The sequence below is a fragment of the Diceros bicornis genome, chromosome 9, assembly GCF_020826845.1.
Source record: "Diceros bicornis minor isolate mBicDic1 chromosome 9, mDicBic1.mat.cur, whole genome shotgun sequence".
Taxonomy (NCBI): domain Eukaryota; kingdom Metazoa; phylum Chordata; class Mammalia; order Perissodactyla; family Rhinocerotidae; genus Diceros; species Diceros bicornis.
Window position 1 is genome coordinate 45162919 of NC_080748.1, and position 25492 is coordinate 45188410.

Below are 25492 nucleotides of genomic sequence, written 5' to 3' on the forward strand. Positions count from 1 at the left end.
AATTTTAACAGATGAGGATTTATTAGCAAAGCGAAAGTACACCCCCAAGGGGAGGGGCGGGCAGGCTGGAGGTGAGCAACTGAGCCAAGGTTGTGGTGATTAGTAGTTTTGGAAGGTCAGGTCCTGGGGGCTGGTGAGGGGCTTGGAAGGTGGACCAATCGGGGCATTGTCTCCACCCCCACATTGGGAGGGGGAGATTTTTCCCTTATACAGGCATCTCTGGAACCGTCATGGTGCTGATCCCCTGCAAGGGGCCTCAGCACTGCAACGCAAATGAGGGTATAATGTGTCTTGGGGCTACTCTCGGTCAGGGTCAGGGGGAGTGTTGCACATTGGAAGAGCTGCTGCCGGGTAATGATAATGAGGACGCCGCACCTGGGGGAGTGACCTTGCTCCCAGCTCATATCTATTTCCTGCCTACCTCAAATTCATCCTCTAAACTTCAAGCAAATGAGTACAGCCAAACCAGACAGATGCTCTAGAACATCTTTAGTAAAACATGTGCTTAAACTTTTTCCCTTCTGCTTTGTTGATTTTTGATTTAAACATTAAGTATAGTTTCCTTTATCAACAAGTAAAATATTTCTTTCTTAAACTGAATAGCATTCCCCTGCAACCTTTTAAGATACATACAGACTAAAATTCATCATATCCTATAATCATCAGTCTCTTTCTTTAGTCAAAAACATGAGTTTCTCTCATCTTTCCTCTTGAATGTTGTCTATTTTTTTCCAGCTTTATTAAAGTGTGTTAAACATACAAAAAAATCCATTCATTTTAAGAGTATATTTTGTTGTTTTTTAGTAATTGTATACAATCAAGATAGGGAACATTTTTCATTTTCCTGAGATGTACCTGTATCCTAAATCTATTCCACTGTCTCTTGGCCCATGAAAATCACAGATCTGCTTTCTGTCACTATCAGTTTTGCCTTTTCTAGAATTCATAAAAATTCAGTTATACCTTATATAGACTTAGGTTTGAAATTTTTCTCTTACTATAGTAATTCGAATTTAGTCTACGGTATTTTTTTCTTAGTATTTTATTTCTTTATTTACTTTTTAGTATTTCATTATATGTTCATACCAAAATATGCTTACCCTTTCACCAGTTGATTGACATTTAATTACTTCCTAATTTTGGGTGTTACAAACAGTACTTCTGTGAACATTAATGTGATATTCTTTGTCTGAACATATGTTCTCTTTCTTGTGGTAAAATACCTAGGAGTGAGATCACTGGATTTATGGTAGGGATAATGTTTAACTTTAAAATATAATGCCATATATGGTATTCCAAAGCAGCTGTACCATTCCGCATTCCCACTAGCAACGTATGAGTTTGAGATGTTTCACATCCTATTACCACTGAGTATTGACACACTTTTTGCTTTTATTAATTCTAGTGGCTATGTAGTGGTATCTCATTTTTTTTTTGTGAGGAGATCAGCCCTGTGCTAACATCTGCCAATCCTCCTCTTTTTTTGCTGAGGAAGACTGGCCCTGGGCTAACATCTGTGCCCATCTTCCTCCACTTTATATGGGATGCCGCCACAGCATGGCTTGCCAAGCAGTGCGTAGGTGCACGACCGGGATCCGAACCAGCGAACCCCGGGCCACCGCAGCGGAGCGCGAGCACTTAACTGCTTGTGCCACCAGGCCGGACCCGCTATCTCATTTTTTGTTTTTTTTTTTAATTTTTTGTTTATTGCAGTAACATTGGTTTATAACATTGTAAAAATTTCAGGTGTACATCATTGTACTTTCATTTCTGCGTAGATTACATCATGTTCACCACCAAAATACTAATTACAACCCATCACCACACACATGTACCAAATTATCCCTTTCACCCTCCTCCCTCCCCCCTTCCCCTCTGGTAACCACCAATCCAATCTCTGTCCCTATGTGTTTGTTTATTGTTGTTATTAGCTACTACTTAATGAAGGAAATCATACGGTATTTGACCTTCTCCCTCTGACTTATTTCACTTTGCACTATACCCTCAATTTTTTAATTTGCATTTCCTAAATGAGAAGTGACCCTGAGCATTGTTTCTTAGTCTTTTGTGATTTGTCGCTTAAAATTATTTTTTTATTATTTTTTTTACTAGGTTATAAGTAGTCTTTCTAAATTCTTGATAGAAATGCTTTATCAAACACATGCTTTTAAAATATTTTCTCTCAATCTGTAGCATGATCTTAACTATCATTTGAAGAGCAAAAGATTAAAATTTAATTAATGATACTTATTTTTTTGTTTTTAATTTTTTCTGCCCTATTTAATAAAATTTACCTAACTCAATATCATAAAGATTTTTATTATAGCTGTTATATTATAGCATTTACATAAGTGTATCTGTGATGAATTATAAGGGCTTTTTTTGGTATGGTGTAAATTGAGGGTCAAAATTCATTTTTTCCCATTTATTAATTTTGAATCCTTGTTTAAAAGCAATTGACCATGAAAGTTTGGCTCAATTTGGACTCTATTCTGTCACTTTGATCTATATGTCTGCACTTAACTTTATATTACAGTACAGATACTACAGATAGTAAAACGACAATAAAGGAACACTTAAAACTATGCCAACATATTTGACAAAGTAGATAAAGTAAACAAATATCCTGGAAAACACAAATTACCAAAACTGACACAAAAAGAAATAGAATATTTGAATAGCTATATAGCAATTAGAAGAACTGAATTGATAATTATAAACAGTCCCAAAAAGAAAACTTCAGACTCAGATGGCTACCATGTTCAGTTCTATCAACCAAATAATGCCAATCTTTCACAAAAATTTCCAGAAAACAGATGAGGAGATACTACCCAACTCATTTTATGAGGCCAATATTGCCATTATAACAACTAATTAAAAGAAGAATTAGAATTCAAGGTTGGTTTAACATTTCAAAAACAATTAATGTATTTTACTGAATTATAAAATTGTACAGAAAAAAAATCATATGGTCATTTGTCCAGGGTTAGAGTTTCAAATGCTTTGGCAGAATTTGTTTATTACGTTAAATTTCTTATCTTTTTAACGTGTGTAGGATCTTCAGTAACATCCACTCTTTATTCTCTATAATTGTGCTTTTTATGCCTTTCTCCTTTTTTCTTCATCAGTCAAGCTATTGGTTATTTTACTGATCATTTCAAAGAATGAGGCTTTGGTTTTATTTATGTTTTCTAATGTTTATTAATTTATTACTTGATTAATTTCTGCTCTTATATTTATCGTTTCTGTTCTTCTACTTACTTTGTATTTAACTTGCCCTTTTTTTCTAAATTCTGAAGGCAGGATTAGATTACCTTTGGAATTGTCTGTAATTTCCTTTAATTCTGACAATTTTTGTCTCGTGATTTGAAGCTCTAATATTAAATATATTCATATTCACATGGGCTTTTATTATGATATGTCCTTCTTTATATTTCATCTTAATTTTTTTCTTCTAATCTGTTTTACGTAATATTTACCCAACATTAATATAGCCACTCTGAACTTCTATTTGTTTGAATGGTATGCTTTTCCATTTATTTATTTTGAGCCTATAAGAGTCTCTATATTTAAAGAATACTCTCTTGGAGACAACATGTACTTGGATTTTCTCCCCTTCCTCATTCTGACAACCTTTGCTTTTGATTTAATGTTTAATTTATTAAATTTAATGTAATTAATGATGATTGCTTTGATTTTTAATTTTAAAATTTTATATATATTACCTCTGTTTTTTATTCCTCTGTGCCTAATTTTCTGGATATTAAAATTTATTTAAACATTTTTAAGAAGATTTATTTTTAGACCAGTTTAGGTTTATAGAAAAATTGGAAAGATAATGAGGATAGTTCTCATATTAAATATTTTTTTAGAATTTTCTTTTCTTTTCCCTTTGTCTTTTTAGCTATATACTTCTTTGCATTTTGCAATATGTTTGTCTTTTCTAGAATTACAATATAGACTCTTAAATTGTACAGTCCATTTACTGTTCTTATTATAGCATTTCATATAAAATGTAGAAACTTTGCAGTTAAATATATCACCTTCATGCTTTATACAACAGTTAACAAATATTTTTGTCTGTCTATATGTATAAATGTATACATTTGTACATATTTATACATATATATGTATAATTATGTGTGCAATAATGTCCACAATACAATGTTACAAATTTTGCTTTTAATAGTTAATGCAGTATAAAGAGCACAAGAGGAATAATTTTTTTTAAAGTATACTCTTTAGCACGGATGCCAAGAGTAATCATTTCTGATGCACACCATTCTCTTCTAAGGTTACAAAGTTCTATCTAGTATCATTTCCATTGAGGCTATAAGACATTTCTTTTTAGCATCTTGTAGTGAAAGTCTTCTGGTGAAAAATTCTCTACTTTTTTTTAATCTTTAAATGTCTTGATTTTTGAAAGACATTTTCACATGCTGTTGAATTCTGGATTGATAGTGATTTTCTTTAAAGATGTTTCACTCTATTTTGGCCTCCTTAGTTTCTGAGAAGTTACCATTAATCGAATTGTTGCCCCACTCTATGTAATGTCTCATTTTTGTCTTATTGCTTTCAAGATTTTCTCTTTTCCTTTGGCCTTCAGTGTTGCTATGAGTGTTGCTTCTTTGTGGTTTCTTTTATTTTTTTTTTCTTTGAACATTTCATAGATGTCAATTTTTGTCTTTTATCAAATTTGAGAAATTTTTTGGTCGTTATATATTCACATAGTTTTTCTTTCTCATTCTCTCTTTCCTCTTCTTCTTTTACTCCAAATGTAAAGATGCTGTACCATTGAATATTATCTACCAGTCTCTGAGGTTATGTTCACTTTCATTTCATTTTTTTCTATGTTTATTACTTTGTATAATTTCTATCCAGTTTTTATATTTATTTCATGTATTAGTTTTTGCTTTCCCATTATTTGATTCTTTTACAAAATCATTTCTATTTCCCTACTGAAATTTTTTGTATTTTTTCCATTGAGAGCATATTCTATTTTACTTTATTTTAGGTAGTTTTAGTAGCTGCTTTACAATCTTTGTCTAATAATTGTGACATCTGGATTATCTCAGGGTCAATCTTAGTTGATAATCTTTTCCCTTGGGAACATGTTATGTTTTCTTCATGGTTTGTGTTAGGACGATTTTGGATTGTATTCTAGACATTATGAAGGTTAAGTTGTGAAAATTCTAGATTCTGTTATTTTTGTCAAATAAATATTGTTTATTTATTTTAGTACGCAATGATCTTGGTTAGAGTTCAACTGTAAACACTATCTCTTGAGTAACATCTTTGGTCTCAGTTCAGATCTTTTGTTTCTGTTTGAGCTGTTTTGGGTCTTTTCTGTATATGAATATTTCCATAATTAATCAAGGTTGTGGATAGTTAGAGTTTGCTGTCTCCTCTCTGGTCTTTTCCCTTCTAGGACTTCACCATTCTATTTTCTAGCCAGAATTTTCCTGGCCTCAGTGTTCTGGATCTCCTGGCTAGCAAGTCTGTGTGCCTTTTCACTAGGTACCCTGCCAGTGAATATACTTTAGGCCACAAAAATAGAAACTCAGTTCATATAACTCCTCTGCTCTAAGTCTAAACTCCCCAGGAGAATCTGCCTGCATCCTTCATGCTAGTGTTTCTCAGGAGCTATTTTTTGTTACATGTTCATATATTATAGTCTGTTTTCTATTAATAGGAGAGTCTGTCAGGCTGGAATTCATTTAACTATTACAGATGCAGGAGTCTCTATTTCTTTTATCATTTTTGTATTCTCATGGTTTCTTTTCTAGTTTACCCAAATCCCCTTTAAATATCATCACCAAAATTAGACATGGCCACCTTCGAAGGATCTAATTATTTGCAAATTAGAGCAAACATATGTATTTATTGATATATTAACTTTTTCATGTGGAGTGGATCCCATAGATTGTGTATAAAACTAAATGAATTGACTAGTACATATTGATGACCTAAATCTTAGTTTTTGCTATATGTAACTCTCTCTTTGGAGATCAGTTAAACTAAGAATTAAGTTTACATTCTCTTAATACATATTCCCCACAAATTATTGCTTCATTTATAAGAACTGTCTGAGACAACATCTTCTTAATGCGAATTTTCCAGATTGGTGCAAATGAAGAGAGTCATTGATAAATTACACGTGTTTTATATTAATCTGGATAAGGACAAACAGTATGATTTCTTCATGAAAATGAATGTAACATTTTCGCTTCCAATTGATTGTTCTAAATTGTTCGATTTCACTGTGTCTCAGAAATATCTAATTTTTGTGACTAGGGTGATCTAAATTTACTTTCTATCTATAGAAATTATATGTTAGCCAAATTAATTCTAATGGTGATAATTAAACCTATTTAGTTTCATAGCTGGTTTGTTTTACACTGACAAGAATGACAAATTGTGATAATCCAAACTACGGTGAAAACGAATGCCAGTGAAGGCATCAATAATAATAAGATATAATTCTCAAGCACATCAATGTGTGTGCTTTCTATAGCTATTATAACAGAGATTGCAAAAGATAGGAAGAATATATGTAACAACTTCAGAATTAACTAAGTAATTTAACAATTTATTTTTAAGGTGCTGTTGATTTCTTCCAAATACCAAAGTCAAAATTATGGATGATATGTGAACAACTTTCTAATCATATTTACTCAATATAATGAGAAGTAAAGGAAAAGTAATGCAGTATTTTGTCATTTAAGTATAGATTAATCTTAACCTATATTATTTTCTTAGCTATGAACCATTTTAGGGCATATCTAAGCAATACAGACAGGTACACAAATACAGCCCATGTCGCTGGCTATATCAATTTTTGCTTGGTGTCAATAAAATTGTGAAATTGGTGCTTTCTAAACTGAGGAGAGGTCATTTTAGAATTTCTTTTTGACAAGTTCATGCAAACAAAAAGCCTTCCTACATCAATCATAATAGAAACAATTAGCAAGAGAGCGTCAATCCTCCATGACCTTGCCTGTAAATGACAGTGTACTGCCAAACATCAAATCTTACTGAACAAAGTTGCTCAGTAATATCTCTTGTGGCTATGATGATAAATCTAAAAGCCCAACCTCATCTATTTCTGTGGCAGGAATTACCAGATGTAGAAGTCAAATAGATTATCTTTCAAATTTAAAAGCAGATAATGATGTAATTATCAGTTCACTGGAGAAGAGAGTAGAATTTGACATTGATGAAGAGAAATACGTCCATTATGCAAACAGATTGGATCTTTTTTTTTCACTTTCTATCTATCTGCACCATCTAGCTATACATGTATAATCAGTGCTTTATCATATAGGATTAGATAGCAAGACTCAAAAAATGATGGATAATTGTAAATTATAATAACGTAATAGATAACATTACTAGTTCATCTATGCAAAAATACATTACTCTCAATTCAATTCCAATATATAACTAGTTTGCTATTTTTTTGTTAAACGATATTTTTGTAATTTAAATGTTGATGTTATTTACAAGAATTAACACTATAAATAAGAATATAAAATTATCCAGGAAAATTTATCACTGAATGCTGATGAAATTTTTTTTAATCCCTATGAAATATCATTTGGAAATTTCTATGGTGTTGAACAATAAAACAAGACACTTGCTAAATCTGTTGAAGTTCAAAAAATGAAAGATCATTCAAAGAAAAGAAGATTTTTAAAAATTGCAAAATATGGATGAAATACTCTCCCTTCATCTTTGGTACAATTCTGTGAGATGCATATTATCATCTCTATTTTTAGATTGAATGACAGAAACACAGCAGCAGTAAGCAACAGGTTGCAGGTAATATAACTATTAATTAGCAGAACTTAAGAATTGAGCTAGGTTTATCTGGTTGTACAACCTGAGCTCCACATCTGAAAATAATGGTTCATTTTGATCTTTTCTTTAAAAAGGTATTTTGAGCTGCAAGGAATTTGAAGAAATCCTCAGTTTGCTTCTTCTTTTAGGTGGTTGAGTATCAACCAAAAAAGGAGAGTTTTCTCATTCTATTTTTGGTTCCTAACCTATCTTTGTTTGTATTTTATTTTATTTTACTTTTGCTTTTTCTTAAAGACTTTCTAAAGGGTGGCAAGGGTGGGAACACCAATAATTTTCTTGATGAGCCACTATATTGAAGTGTTAGTCACATTTTTGTCCATTGCCAAACTAAGTAATTTTAATATTTCAAGGTTTTAAATTTTATTTTATTATGGTAAGAATACTTTTTACGAGATCTACTCTCTAAAAATTTTTAGTGTGCAATACAGTGTTGTTAACTATAGGCACAACATTGTTTAACAGATCTATAAAACTTATTTATCTTGCTTAACTGAAACTTTATGCCCTTTGGTTAGCAACTCCCCACTTCTCCGTCCACCCAGCCCCTGGTGACCAGCATTCCACTAAGGAATATTAGGCAATATTTGTCATTCAGTGATTGGCTTATTTCACTTAACATAATTTCCTTAAGATTCCTTCACATTGTTGCATATTGCAGAATTTCCTTTTTTTTTAAGGCTGAATAATATTCCATTGTATGTATATATTACTTTCTCTTTACCCATTCATTTGTTCATGGATATGTTGTTTCCATGTCTTGACTATTGTGAATAGTCACAATAGTGACTACGGAGTGCTAATATCTCTTCAGGATCTGGATTTCTATTCTTTTGATAAATACCCAAAAGTGGGATTGTTTGATCACATGGTAGTTCTACTTTTAATTTTTTAAGGAAACTCCATTTTGTTTTACACAGTGGCTGCACCATTTTGCATTCCCAACAACAGCTATAAGAGTTCCAATTTCTCCACATCCTTGCCAACACTTGTTGTCTTTTGTTTTTTTGATAATAGTCATCCTGACAGGTATGAGGTGATATCTCATTGTGGTTTTGATTTGTATTTCACCAATGATTATTGATATTGACCATCTTTCCATATATCTGTTGGAAATTTGTATGTCATCTTTGGAGAAATGTCTATTTAAGTTTTTAGCTCATTTTTTAAATTGGGTTATTAGGGTTTTTGTTTATTTGTTTTGCTATTGAGCTGTAGGAGTTTCTTATATATTTTGGAAAATAACTCCTTATCAGATATATAGTTAGCAAATATTTTCTCCCATTCCTTTTCACTCTATTGATTGTTTCCTTTACTATGCAGAAGTTTTATAGTTTGATATAGTCCTACTTGTCTCTTTTTGCTTTTGTTATCTATGCTATTGCAGTCATAGCCATAAAGTCATTACTAAGACAAATATCACGAAGATTTTCTTCTATGTTTTTTCTAGTAGTTTATAGATTCAGGTCTTAAATTTAAGTTTTAATCTGTTTGAGTTGATTTTTGTGTATGGTGTAAGATAAAGGTACAGTTTCATCTTTTAGTTTATGGATATCCAGTTTTCCTAACACAATTTGTGGAAGAGACTATGTTTTCTTTATTTTGTATTCTTGGCACACTTGTCAAAGATTTACTGACATGTATGTGTGAGTTTATTGATGCACACTCTATTCTGTTCCATTGGTGTATATGTCTGTCTTTATGAGAGTACCATACTGTTTTAGCTGCTGTAACTTGGTAAAATATTTCAAAATCAGGAAGAGTGATGCTCTTCCTGATGCAACAGGTTTGTTCTCTTTTCACAAGATTGATTTGGCTATTTGGGATCTTTTGTAGTTCTGTATTAATTTTAGAATTGGTTTTTTATTATTATTAAAATGCCATTAGGATTTTGGTAGGGATTGCATTAAATGTGTACATTGCTGTAAGTAATATGAGCATTTTAACAATATTAAGTCTTCCAATCCATGAATATCAGTGTCTTTCCATTTGTTTGTGTCCTCTTTAATTTTTTTTTTTACATTTTTATTTATTTTATTTATTTTTTTTTAATTTTTTGTTTATTGCAGTAACATTGGTGTATAACATTGTAAAAATTTCAGGTGTACATCATTGTACTTCTATTTCTGCATAGATTACATCATGTTCACCACCAAAATACTAATTACAACCCATCACCACACACATGTACCAAATTACCTCTTTCACCCTCCTCTCTCCCCCCTTTCCCTCTGGTAACCACTAATCCAATCTCTGTCCCTATGTGTTTGTTTATTGTTGTTATTATCTACTACTTAATGAAGGAAATCATATGGTATTTGACCTTCTCCCTCTGACTTATTTCACTTTGCATTATACCCTCAATGTCCATCCATGTTGTCACAAATGGCTGGATTTCATTGTTTCTTATGGCTGAGTAGTATTCCATTGTGTATTTAATCAAAGTTTGTAATTTTCAGTGTACAAATCTTTCACCTCTAGTGAAGTTTATTCCTAAGTATTTTATTATTTTTGGTGCTATTGTAAATGGGATTGTTTTCTTAATTTTCTTTTCAGATAAATCATTGTTAATGCACAGAAAAACAACTAGTTTTTTTTTGAAGATGATTTTATATCCTACAATTTTACTGAGTTTGTTTATTAATTCTAACAAATTTTTATGAAGTCTTTTGGGTTATCCGCATATACGATGATATCATCCACAAACAGATAATTTTACTTCCTCTTCAATTTAGATGTGTTTTATTTCTTTTTCTTGCCTAATTGCTCTGGCTGGGGCATCCAGTACAAGGTTGACTAGAGGTAGTGAGAGTGGGCACACTTGCCTTGTCTTTGATCTTATGGGAAAATCTTTCAGTTTTTCACCATTGAGCATGATGTTAGCTGTGGGCTTTTCATAGCTGGTCTTTATTATGTTCAGATACTTTCCTTCTATTGTTAGGTTGTTGAGAGTTTTCTTTATCATGAAAGGGCTTTGAATTGTGTCAAATGCTTTTTCTGCATCTATTGAGACTATCATGTGATTTTTATCCTTTTCCTTTATCCTATCATGTGATTTTATTCCATTTATTATAACATTGATTAATTTTTATATGTTGAACCATTCTTGGTCAAGGTGTTTGATATTTTTAATGGAATGTTGAATGCAATTTGCTAGTGTTTTGTTGAGGATTTTTGAATGTATATTCATCAGGGGTACTAGCCTGCAGTTTTCTTTTCTTGTGGTGTCTTTGTGGTGGTGTTCGTTGATCAAATGTTTGGTAGAATTCACTAGCGAAGCCATTTGTTCTTGGAGTTTTACTTGCTGGGAGATTTTTGATTACTGATTCAACGTCCATACTAAATACAGATCTGTTCAGACTTTCTTTTTCTTCATGATTCAGTCTTGTTACATTGTATGTTTCTAGGACTTATCCATTTTTTTCTATGTTATCCATTTTTTTGGCATATCGTGTTCATCACAGTCTCTTATGATCCTTTATTTCTGTGACATCTGTTATAACTCTTCTTTCATTTCTAATTTTTTGTTTGACTCTTTCCTCTTTTTTCTTGTTAAGTCTAACTAAAGGTTTGTTAATTTCAAAAAACCAGCTCTTAGTTTCATTGACCTTTTCTATTGTTTTTCTAGTGTCTATTTCATTTACTTCTCCTCTAATCTTTGTTATTTCCGTCCTTCTGCTAACTTTGTGTTGACTTTGTACTTCTTTTTCCAGTTCCTTAAGGTGTAATTTTAGGTTGTTTATTTGAGATCTTATTTTATTTTTAATGTAGGCATTTACCACTATAAACTTCCCTCTTAAAACTACTTTTGTTGGGGCCGGCCCTGTGGTGTAGCTGTTAAGTGCACATACTCTGGTGCTGGCAGCCCAGGTTTGGATCCTGGGTGCCCACCAACATACCGCTTGTCAGGCCATGCTCTGGCAGTGTCCCATGTAAAGTAGAGGAAGATGGGCACAGATGTTAGCTCAAGGCCAGTCTTCCACAGCAAAAAGAGGAGGATTGGCATGGATGTTAGCTCAGGGCTGATCTTCCTCACACATACACAAAAAAACTGCTTTTATTACATCCTATAACTTTTGATATGTTACATTTTCATTTGCATTTCTCTCAAGATATTTTCTAATTTCTCTTTTGATTTTTTCTTTGACCCGTTGGTTGTACAAGAGTGTGTTGTTTAATTTTCTCATATTTGTGGCATTAAAAAATTGTTAAGAAGGTAAATCTCATACTAAGTGTTCTTACCAGAATAAATTAAAATTTAAAAGAAAAATTTTAAACATCATCTGCTGATTTTAATTAAAAAATTACAAGGCATTAAAAATAAAACTTGCTAATACCCAACACCTTCTTCTGTCTATGTAGTAACAACTCTTTTATGTTATGATTTCTGTGCCTATCTGTTTTTATAGTAATTATTAATTACTATAGTAATTTAATTTTTTAATTAATATAGTAAATTAATTAATATAGCAATGGAATTATATTATACATATTGTTCTGTAACTTGATTTTCTCAGACAACTCACATTTGCTCTTCTTTTTTGTCCTTTTCTTTTTTTTTTTTTCATGAGGAAGTTCAGCCCTGAGCTAACGTCCGACGCCACTTAAGCGGAGAGCATGCACTTAAGCGCTGTGCCACTGGGTTGGCCCTTCTTCTTTTTTGTTCTTGTTTGTTAAATTAATCTTTCATATTTCCTCCCCTTTATTTTTTGTGAGGAAGATTAGCCTTGAGCTAACATCTGTCACCAATCCTTCCTCTGAGGAAGACTGGCCCTAGGTTAACATCCATGCTCATCTTCCTCCACGTTATATGGGACACCACCACAGCATGGCTTGACAAGCAGCGCGGCGGTGTGCGCCTGAGATCCAAACCCCGGGCTGCGTGCTCACTTAACTGCTATGCCACCACGCTGCCCCCACTTTTTTTGTTGGTTTATGGAAAACACATTAAATCTTCTTTATAGTGACCTGGTTTTATTTTATAAATATAATTCTCCCTTTTTTAAATGAATTTTATTTTTAGAAAACTTAACAGATACAATACCATTTGACCAAATTAGGCTTTATTCACTACTATTACAAGTAGGGTTAAATAATTTTCTTAACCTAGTGTTCTCATGATAAGTACAATGGTAATAATAAACCTTGTATGGATACTGCACCCTAAAATGTTTAGGTTATACAGGGAATCTCAATTTTACTTGTCTAACTTTAACCCAATCATACATTCTATTCTTCAGCCCTTGATTATTCATCTTGAGAGATCTTCCTGTTGTGTATAATATTGGTGAAATTTTGCTTTTGGACAATGGAAGTTTTACTTTCTTTTATTGTTTTTACTTACAAGTGAACACTGACATGATATTTTTCTCATTGTTAATTGATATAATTTAACAACAATGTCAAGAAAAGCAGCATTAAATTATAGTCATCAAATAAATGTAATGTAGCCTGTATCCTATTGCCTGCTGCATTATTTAACCTGTTACATATTACTCATCTTTTTGGCCCTAAAGATATATTATATATCCTTATGTGACATTTATTTATTTAGAAGCATTATGAAGGATAATAACACATAAAGCTGGATACTAGATTATTTATATGACAAATTCTGTTTTTTAGGTTTACTTAAGGCAAAATATGTTTGAGAAAATAAGAACTTTCATTCTATACCTGCAAGAAAGGAAACCTAATTCTGAGATCATTCCTAGTTTTCTTCCTGAATTTCCTCTCCATTTACTTGTGGTTTAGATTTCAACTTTAAAGAGAAAGAATGACAAGAGAATTTACAAACCTAGCATGACATTTTATCTTAAATATATATTATTGATTAGTTGTATATAATAACATTTATGTTATTTATGATCAATGGTAATCACTAAAACTGTTAGATTATTTTTTTCTCAACATCTTGCTGTTTCCCAAGGGGGATAAATAGAGTCTTTATTATCACAGTTTTTGTTCAATTCAGGCAAAACACACAGGAATCAGGATTTTCTTTTGGTGTCCTAGAGTTCAGTGAGTCATCTGAGAATAAGGAAAAATCTACCATCCTCCACCTTTAGGATTTCTCCCTCATGGCTTTGATAATGGAAACAGCTATTGACCTCCATCCTGGGGCAGTACTTCCTTATACTGGACCTACCCAATCAACCTAACTTTGTTCAATCCATTAGTTTTCTAATTATGTCCTCAGCTCATTTTGTATCAAATTGGCTAAAATTAATATACAAAAAGATATGACAAGGAAATAGAATTTTCAACAAACATAGCGTTTTCTTGTTTGTTTCTTTTTTAGTGTTATCTTCTATTATAGTTCTCAAATAGCTTATTTTTCTTTCCTCTCTCTTATTTCCAAAATTTAAATAGTGGAAAACTGGCTAGTAGGTACCACATTTTTCTTTCACTGAACTTTTCTCCTAACATAGGTAATCAAAAATTTTTGTATTAAAAATTTCACTATATCTGGAGAAGGCCTGTCTCAAAAAATTATTTTTTTTTTGTCTTTTACAACAAAACATTTATGTTTCCTATGCCAAAAAGGATTTTCAAGAATCAACTACATAGCTATTTTAATTCTAATTGTTAAAATGAATGTGTTCTGCTTTTTTAAGTGCACTTTCTTATAAAGTATTCAATTCTCTAGTCTTTTATTCCATTGTATTGGGATAGGAAATAATCACGCCAATTAGTATATTTTCAAAATGCCAGAAAATTAGTAATTATCTTACTTTCTTCCCATATTTACCATGCACTATACCTTCATATTAAAAAAAATAGTAAATCTGCATTTATTTGTAGCTATCCTACTCAATGAAATGGAGCCCTTAGGGAGTAAATAAGGAATCGCCCATTTTTTTTTCCTGCCACCTCTGTCTTCTGAGCCTACAGTTTTTCATATCTCTTCTCTACCCATGGGTGATAGCTTGAGTAAATTTTATAGCTTTTCCTTCATTTTTAAGTACGAGCTCTATGTTAGTTTTACTTATTAAAGTGGCCAATCTAACATAAATAAAAAATCTTTCATCACACACCCAGTTCACAGCATTTCCTGTCTGGCTCACATTTGAAATAGACTAGGAAACTTGTAGTGGAGAGAGAGAGACGATGTACACTCAGTGTCCTTGCTCTTCCTCCTTCTAGCTCTTTCTCTTCTACCTTTGCCCCCTCCAGATGGACATATGGAAGATGTGAGAAGCAATCAAAGAGTCCTAATTACTGGTTTTACGGTAGTCTGACCATGGTGCCATCTGACTTGTTTTGTGTGGTTGCTTCAGGCACCCAGGGACCTTTGAGACTGTATTTGCTTGGAACATGTGATGCACACTCTAGATGATATATTATCACTTTCCCCTTGATTTATGCTGGTGTAGAAATCTCACTATGACAGGTAACCCTCTTGAGTGAGACTCTTTCAATCTCACTCTATTAAAATTAATGTTTGCAGTGTCCTCATAACATATGGGAAGTCTCATCACCTTTGTCCTGCTGTATTCTGGAAGTTTAATTTGATCCTATTGCATCTTTTTCTCTTGACTCAGAAATCATAATTAGCTCCAGCCAGTCTCTCAGCTGGCTTCCCAAACATCAGGATATACAGGTCAAATGCTCCAAGAGGCATCTCACCTTGCTCTGTGCTGGTGTCTTAGTGACACTGGAATGCTAAAAGCCACCTCTTCCTACTGCTTTTATTGAAATGAATAGAGTGAAGGAGCAACATCATTGCACTCTACCATACAGACAATACTAACAAACGAATCATATTTTTGTAACTCTCTTGTTTCTTTGATATATAGGATGGAGGTAGGTGGTTGAACCTACGTCACAAGACTGGTGTTGGCCATATCTTAAGTACTAAAATTAGAGGATTCTACAAGATTTAACTTGTATGGATAGATGTCATATTGTTTTTATAACTTGAAAGTAGGTAATTGGGCCAACTCTTTTTCATAAAAGCCAAAGATGCATAAAAATAGTATTCTAGTAGGAGATCAATAGCAAATAATACATGCCATGCCAATCAAATGATATACTAAACTGGAGATGTAGTTAGTATTCAAAAATATCATTTGCAGGTGGAGTGGTTAAGATAACATTATAAATGTCCTCACTTGCATCAGTCAATACACAGAGACAAATATTTTTCTAAAATTTTCAGATTTCTAGATGTTACAGGAAGACTGTTTACACCACAGCAATCCTGACCTATTGTTATATCACATGAATTGACTTTTTCACTCTGCCACACTCAAATATTTTGGTATGGCACAGATGCAACCTTAGTTATGTTGAGACGAAATTTCACATGATTAAAAATAGAAGGAGAGGGGCCAACCCCATGACTTAGCGGTTAAGTGCGTGCACTCCGCTACTGGCAGCCCGGGTTAGGATTCCGGGCGCGCACTGACACACTGCTTCTCCGGCCATGCTGAGGCCGCATCCCACGTACAGCAACTAAAAGGATGTGCAGCTATGACATACAACTATCTTTTGGGGCTTTGGGGAAAAAAAAGGAGGAGGAGTGGCAATAGATGTTAGCTCAGAGCCAGTCTTCCTCAGCAAAAAGAGGAGGATTAGCACGGATGTTAGCTCAGGGCTGATCTGCCTCACAAAAAATAAATAAATAAATAAATAAAAATTAAAAAAAATAAAAAAATAGAAGGAGAATATATTAAAAACGTCTTGTTGCTCTGCTTGGCCATCCACTCTTCAGAGGTGTGTGGGATGGGGCTGTACACATAGTGCTTCTCCAGATCAGAACCAGAGCAGTGAAGCAGACGAAGAACACGGCAGCACCCAAAACCATCTTCCACTTGTTCGTGCTCCTATTTATTTCAGCAAAGCTTTCATTAAACTTAATATGATAGAATTCATCTTTTTCATCAATGGAGAGGCTGCTCCAGAAAGGCTTTTCCTTCTCTTTCAAGCTTTCTAGCTGGAAGACAGGTTCTTGACATGAGCCACATCAGGTAAATGATAGTCACCCAGGTGGACACAATCCCAGCGAGCATAGCCTTCGATCTTCACAACACTTCCGTGTGTGGAGCAATTTCCACCTCTACAAACACGGAGGTGGAAATTGCTCGCTTGTCACTTAGGCTAACTACTCTGGTAGCCCACATTCTGCTGCCACTGCCCAGCCACAGCCCACAGTCCCGGCATCAGCTGCCTTCCCTTCCTTTTTTTCCTGAATGCAGAATGTCAATTGAAAGGTACTGCATCTTTTGGACTATATTCTTTATGATGTCTCCCTAATAATATTGCTGCATCCCTGAGTTGACTCGTAAATAAATCGGAATAAAGCCACACGTCTCAAATTCTACTCTTTAAGTAGTTTCCATAAGAAATTCGATCACATGTATATTTCACCAAATTCTAGTCTTTAAGTCACTTCTACAAGAAGTGGAAACACACATATTCCACAAGTTTAGTAACTTTAGAGAAAATGTCAATGGTTATAGAAGGTGTACCTAAAAAAATTAATATAGTATGCCTGAGACAGCTATCCTCAGAAAAGTCTGCTGGCCCTGAGCTGGCATCTGGGAATCGAGCTCCTATAGCATTACCAGCCAACAGTTAACTAATAGGGGATGCTCATTGTCCTTAGACTGTGACTAGCCTTTATGCGGAACACCTACCTTCCTTCTAGGACTCTGGAATTTTGGTGGGTGCTAAGCAGAGAGTGCCTATGTAATCAGCCCCAATAAAAACCTTGGGGTACTGAGTCTCTAATGGGCTTCCTGGAGAAGATGCATAGCATATCTGTTGCTGCACTTTTGTTGTTGGGGAAAGAGTGTGCTCTGCGTGACTCCATGGGAGGGAGAAAGCATAAAGCCTGAATATGGATTCTTCCACAATCCACCTGTGTCTTTTTCCCTGATGTAATGCTAGGCTTTTTTACTACATTGCTGTAAAACATCTTATCCATGTAGACAATTCTATGCTGAGTCTAGTGAGTCCTTCTAGTGAGTCTCCAAACATAGTTGTGAGTGAGTCTTGTAGACCCCGGATAGAGAGGGTATTCATATGAAACAACAAAAATATAGTCTTAATCTTCCTCTCCACATGCCTCCGGCTCTCCCCATGTGATCTGCTGCCTTCTGTTCAATGCTAGTCTCATCAGGTTCTCCTTCTTCCAAAGCCTGCACTCCTACCATGATGCTCTCCCCACCATGCGCAGCTCAGTGGGAGGGAGTATGACACAAGACTTTATCACAGCTACCTGTTTCTTGGAGAACATTTCTTTTACATTGCTTTTTCTTCTCCAGCACTCTGAATTCTGCCTAAACAGTCTCTCAATCTCATTGCACAAAAGGGACAATTTTGTAAAAATTTACGTAAACATCTTGGAAACTGAACATATAAAAAATGCTATAAATCATTATAATATGAATATTTTGCAAAGTAAAAGTGCTTTGAGAGGTTAAGAATTTGTCAGCATGTATAAATTCAGTTATTTGTTTGTATTGCAGATCAAAATCAATGTATATAGATTGGTAAAATTGTTATATATGCATATAGTCCGAGAGCAAATATTTGCCTGAAATTCACATTGGGAGCATTTACACAATTGTTAGAAAGCTAAAAATGAATTCCTTTGGATATCTTTCTTTTCTTGGTTTCAAATTAAAATGTAATAAACAGAACAATGTTTATTACCAGTCTGAAAAAATAAAAAATTACTATGTACTTGAAGTATACCTGAATTTTAAAAAAATATGTTGAAATCAAATAAATTAAAATATGGTACAAATTTAAGAGATTATTTTGCCATGTTTCTTCAACAATTAAAAATCCAGTGTGTGCAATTTCATAGTCATCTAGTAAAAGTTATTACAGCATGTTACAGAAATTGTCCACTGTGAGTAGCTGCATCTAAGTGAGGTAATTTTTGAGCCAAGACTTGAAGAAGAGTGAAACATAAGGTCAAGAAGATTGCTGGAGAAAATCTCTTAAATTTCAAGCTAAATAATCTCTATTATGGTCTTGAAAATAATTAATAAAAAAGAACAATAAAGTTAATCAAAAGAAGATATAAAGAAGGAAACAAAAATTATTAAGGAAAATTAAGGAAAAAAAGGAAAAGTAACAAAATTATACAAAATGAAAATTATGAAGGAAATATATTCAAAGGAACCAAGAAGATTAAAAACGCTAGCAATAATCTAAATATGCAGCACAGATCTCCTAAAAAAATGCATATTGTCAACATTGACTCCAAAAAGGAGAGAATTCTAAAAATCTAGGTCCACAGAAGAATTTGAACAAATACTTTTAAATCAACCATTTAAAAAACTCAGAACTTTACTTCTTTTTATAGCTAAATGTTGTTTAACCTTTAAGAAACTCATTATACCAATAATATTTACATGATGTTAGTGTATGCAAAAAGATGAAAATTCTCCAAATTTATTTCACAAATATAGTACTCCTTACAAAAATCAAATGAACAAAAACCAGAAAATAAAAATAATTCTAATCTTTTAAAACAACAAAGATTGATTCTTGAGTCTTCTGGTTTCTGGTCATGCATGTAAGAAGCTTAAAACTCACTAGTCCATCCTAACAACAGGTAAAAAGCTGAACAAAGTGAAAAACCATCAATTCTTTTCAGAGAAGGGAGGTCACAGGGCAAATTGATGTCCCTTGAATTGGACAGACAGAGAGGAAAATATAGAAAATCACAACTTATGTCATCAGGGGAATGCAAATTAAAATAACAGTGAGATACAACTACACACCTATTAGAATGGCCAAAATCTGGAACACTGACAACACCAAATGCTGGTAAGTACGTGTAGCAACAGGAACTTTCATTCATTAATGTTGGCTCTGTAAAACAGTACAGCCACTTTGGAAGAGAGTTTAGCAGTTTCTTACAAAATTAAACACATATTTACCATATGACCCAGCAATCACGCTTCTTCATATTTGCCCAAAAGAGTTGAAATGTTATGTCCACACAAAAACTTGCACATGGATGTTTATAGCAGCTTTATTCATAATTTTCAAAACTTGAAAGCAACTAAAATGTTCTTCAGTAGATAAATGGATAAATAAAATGTGGTACATCCAGACAATGGGATATTATTCAGTACAAAAAAGAAGTGAGCTATCAAGCCATGAAAAGGCATGGAGAAAACTGAAATGCACATTATTAAGTGAAAGATAATCTGAAAAGGCTGCACACTGTACAATTTCAACTATATGACATTCTGGAAATGTGCAAAAACGAAGACAGTAAAAAGATCAGTTGTTGTCAGGGGTTGGGAAGAGAGAGAGATGAATAGGATGACCACAGAGGGTTTTTAAGGCAATGAAATTATTCTGTATGATCCTGTAATTGTGGATAGACATCATTAAAATTTGTCCTAACCCATAGCATGTACAACCCAAGAGTGAACTCTAATGTAAACTATGGATTTTGGGTGATAATGATGTGTCAGTGTCAGTTCTTCAATTGTAACAAATGTACCATTCTATGGGACATTGATAATGGAGGAGGCTTTGTATGTAAGGGACAAGGGGTATATGGGAACTTTCTGTATCTGCTGCTCAATTTTGTTATGAAACTAAAATTTCTCGGAAAAATAAAGTCTAATAAAAATTTAAAACAAACCAAAAGCAAAGATTTATTTCAAGTTCACAGTACATGTCCAATGCAATCATAAAATGTTCATTAGTGGAGCTGTATTAGCCATATTCATTCATGACTTAGTTAACAAACTACTCCATGTAATGACACGACCATTACAACATAAGACCTTAGAGTCCTCTCAGGCAGAGAAAGCACGTACGGTGAATTGTGTACCAGCTCTGTAATGCTTTTTTTTTCCTAGAAGCATATACAAGCCCATTCCATTCACAGTAATCTTGCTGAAGTAAGTCACATGGCTACACCTAATTAAAAGAGTTGGAAAGTAATACGTCCATATGACCATGAAAGAGAAGGGACAATCTTCTTGCTACAGGCAAAATACATTCACCCAAACACATCAAGAGAGACACACAAATGTGCCATCCAATAACAAACTCAAGTTCAAAGTTGAGGGTTCTCATTGTCGAGCCCTAGCATCCTGGCTCCATCCTTTGGTAGATTCATCCTTTCTAAATACCTTATTTAATTGCATCAGTTTGGGATTTTGGAGAATATGCCTTTTGTGAGAATGCTCAGTTCTCTCACTCTGATGGTTTGGTGCTGAATAGACTTAAAGAGTTGGAATCTATTTTAGTTCCAGTTTGTGGGTTTTTTGGGAGAGGGCAGGATAACTCTTAAAACTGAGTAGTCTTTATTTCTGATGAATTTCGTTCAGCATTATGTGCTAGTAACTAGAATCATCATTTCTTTTGAGGAACAGCTCACAAACTGCTATATTTATTGGATTTCTTGCTCTCTTTTTCTAGAGTTAGTGGTGGGTACCATGTTATCCAGACTTTGATGTCGGAGTCACATCATTGTGTTCTTTCTCCTTAGTCGATTTATCTAATTGAAAGTGTCTAGAATATGCTAAACTTTTAGCTAATTGCTGATGAATATATTAAAATAAGTTTGGTGAGGGAAACTTTGCCTTATCATGTATTAACACTTAAAAAAGTTTTTGTAAACAAAAAAGTATGATGTTGAGATTAGAGCACAGGAAAAGTAAATTGTAAAGAAATAAAATGTATTCTTTGGTATTGGACCTTATAGTTTAATAGAACGTGTATTTAGTAAATGGCACAATTGGTTATCTATGTAAAAAAATGTGAACTATAACAATGAATTATAAACAACAACAAAAATCTCAATGGAATAAATGCTGAAATGTTCATTAAAAATATTAAAAATTTCAGAATTTTTTTAGGAAATATATGATAACGTATTTAAGGAAGTTATAAAGGACAGAAGTTACAAAGGAATGACAATGTTTGACAATAACAAAAAATAAAAATTTTATCGAAAAATACACTAAAAACAAGAGAAAAACAATATAGCAGAAAATATATTCAAGTAAAATGATAATATAATGGGTAGTTTCTAAAACATTCAAAGAGCTCCTAAATTTGATTACAAATGATAACAACATAATTGACACATAGACACAGGTATTAATAAATAATGCATAGAATTAGAAATTCAAATGTCCAAAGTACATGAAAACTTACTCAATTTTGTTAGTGTTCAGGAAAATGCAAATTAAAGTAAATGAACTATAACTACTGAACTCTCAAATTAGCATAACTCAAAGGATGAAAATTTTAAGTGCTAGCATGAATGTATACAAAAGATCATGCTCACTGACTGCCAAAAAAAAACATCAACTTCAACAAATATGTTGAAATGTGTTTCTTAATATTTGTAAAGTAACTCTTTGATCCACTTCTCTCACCTCTGGGAATCAAATACACACACACACACACACACACACACACACCAGCACAAACACATGCATGTAGCCAGGGCATACTACAAAAAAATTTATTATGGTGTTTTGTGTGGCAAAAATAAACCCCAAATTTATCTAAATGCCAATCAATAGTGGAAAGACTGAAATAATTATAGAACATTCTTATCATGCAATACTAAACCACTGTAGAAAGGATTGAATTGTTTAATTTTTACCTCAAGTAGTTGTATTTTCATGATATATTCATGAGTGGAAAACAAGCTATAAGCAAATTTCTATTATTTGTTATTGTGATATACAATTAGATTATATAAATTATTTTTGTAACACACACACAACAGTATAAGCAAAGAAAATACAATAATGAGGAAGAAATAAGATAAGTGCTGTAGAGGTTAGGGAAAACAAAATGCAACATAGTAGAAAAATAAACTTGATTAATTAATGGTGTTAATTAAAAGTACAGAATGTAAAATTATCTGGTATTAATATATGAAAATATTAAGATTGTAGCTAAATATAACATATTTATGATTTCATTTTAAGGTAGAAAAAAATAAATGTGTACAAAGAAGTTCACATAGATAAATAATAATATTGATTTAATTCAGAGTGCAATTATGGGTAAATTTTAAAACAGTATTTCTCATAAATAATAACAATAATAAAAGTAATGCATACGTCCAATATCTTATTTAGCATACTTGCATTTTTCCAAGATAAACTCACTTCTTCTCCAAAAACCTTAACACACCAACACACACACACATGCACACACACATTCTTGTGCACAGCGAGGAACTTACATTTTCTTTATATACAGTAACCACTACCATACAAGTATTTTTGCTAACTAACACTGTGCTCTTCCAGAAGTGCCACCACATAACCCTTTCATCAAATTAAAATGTCCTGACCTCTCCCATGTCCCTTCAGGTAGCATATCATTACTTTTAATTTATTTACCTTTTCATGGTGAATTTAATAACTTTAATTGCATAATAAATACTTTGTGGAAGGAGTCTTTTATTGTATCTCCTAATGATATATTTCACATTTAAGAATGTTCTTCGTCATTCAAGACTTATCCCTGAGAGTTAAGATATATTTCCCTTTTGTAATTTTTTAATTTGTTTATAGTTTTTACTAAGCTGAAACTATTAGACCACAAAAAGGTATCTGAAAAAAAAGGCATACATGAAAATAATTCCTCTGTCAGCAGATGAACATATTTTATCATTTTATGTCTTTAGATTTATTTAATCTAGAGACATTTTAAGAGTAAGTAAATAAATATTCGATGTGTGGTTTGGGAACATTATTGTCCAAATTCTGTGGGTTGGAGAGTAATGTTTTCGTTTTCTAATATCACTAATGCATAGCTCTTTGCTGTCTTTTTCTTATAGCAGGAAATTTATTCCTAGTCAAAAAATCAGGTCATTTCTATTTGAATAATCCCTCCTGAGAATTGGCTTCTGATTTCAATTTATTTTTCTTTCTGTAGAAAGACACTTTTAGCCTGAGCGAGTAATTTTTCAAGTGAAGAATTTAAAGGATAAACGTTACTCTGCTTGTGAAGTTTGTCTATGTGCTTCCTTTAAATGGATAAAAGAATGTGTGATAAAACTGTGAGTGTAACAGAAGTTGATCAGACTGTCATAAAGCTGAAGGATATGATGGAAGATCTGTATATTCTTAGCAGAAAGCACAGAGAGAGAGAGCACACAAGAGAACCTCTACTATTTAATGAGAGAAAGGACAAAGAATGCTGGGAAGAGTAGCATGAAGGGGAATTTGTCATTCTTCATATTGCAGATGATTTTTCTTAGAAAATCAACAGATTATTTTTATTACTTTAGCAACAAGTTGACTGTGGAGAAACTTTCTACACAGTCTTGGAAGTGCTAATTCTAATGTCCTTGAAACTCTTACCTTGTATGAATTTAATAGAGATGAATAACTTTTTAAAATAATATTTTACTATTATCCATCATACCATGTGGTTTTTTATTTTTTCAGAGATACGTAGCCAATAATATCTCAATAAAAACTAAAATACATTTTATTTAGACATTTGCATGCCAACTTGAAAGCACATTATTTTGTCGACAAAGCCTTATTTATGATTCAATGATTTAATGACTAGATTTAGTTTTACAGAGTTGTTTTTTTTTTTTTTTTTTAAACCTTTGAGGAGTCTTAAATGCGTTCAGTAATATACAGACGTTCGGAACCTGTGGTTTTGTGTTACCTATATTGTATAGTGAGATAACAATTATTTTCTTGATAACTGGTATCAGAATTTCCCAATGGAAGAAAGTATCTTTCTTTAAGAAAGTGCCTTGATGAATACTCTTGAAGTGGGTATGTCCCTGTAAAGAAAATGATGCATAATGCCAACGAACAAGTTAAGGAGAGGAAAGTAGGGAGGTATACATAGAGAAGAACCGACTAAATGAAGAGAGGCTAGTATAAAATAGGATCAAAAACTAGTCAACCTCCTCATTAGTGGGATGAGTAAAGGATACTTTCAGGGTGATGAGCCCTGCTGTTTTATTTAAACTAGTTTACAGTATTTCTGTTTAAAACACTTAGTCTTTCCTAAAAAGTTTAAAAGTCTCTCACATCCACAGATTGTGTACGTATTACATACAAACATATTTGTTTGTGGAAATAAAAGAAAGGATTGAATTTAATATATGAGTTGTTGCAGTACTCAACAATATTGCTATTCAAAGTGTAGTCCACAGACCAGCAGCATCATAGAAGCTTGTTAGAAATGCATACTATTAAGTGCCTCCCCAATTACTGAATCAAAATTGACCTTTTATTAAGATTCCCAGGTGATTTTTATGCATATTTAATTCTGAGAAGGCCTGTACAGAACCTCACAAGTTCACACACGTCAGCAGAAGCCCAGAAGCTTCTGTGGGCATCAAGTGGTAAGCCTCCTTACTATTCAGGCACATCTTGAGAAAGTCTTTGGAATTTCATGGCTCATAGATGCTTGTGGCTAAATGCAAACCATCCAATATTACTGAAAACTCAAAAGGCAGCTGGTACAATGTTACTGTTGATGATAGAGTTAAAGGAACAATTCCTGAAAACTGAAGATTCGATTAAAGATAACTTTTTTTTTTTTCAATGTTTCTATGTACCTGACATTTTGTTAGGGCCTGAAGGGATAAAAATCTGCATGATCTGAACAGATAAGATAAAGAGGGAAAGTAATTTTGGAAAACAAA

General features: G+C 33.0%; 1 pseudogene; it reads right to left on the minus strand.

Moving 5' to 3' along the window:
- Nucleotides 1-836: 836 nt before the first annotated feature.
- LOC131409996 (cytochrome c oxidase subunit 4 isoform 1, mitochondrial-like) lies at nucleotides 837-16982 on the minus strand (annotated as a pseudogene).
- Nucleotides 16983-25492: the final 8510 nt, after the last annotated feature.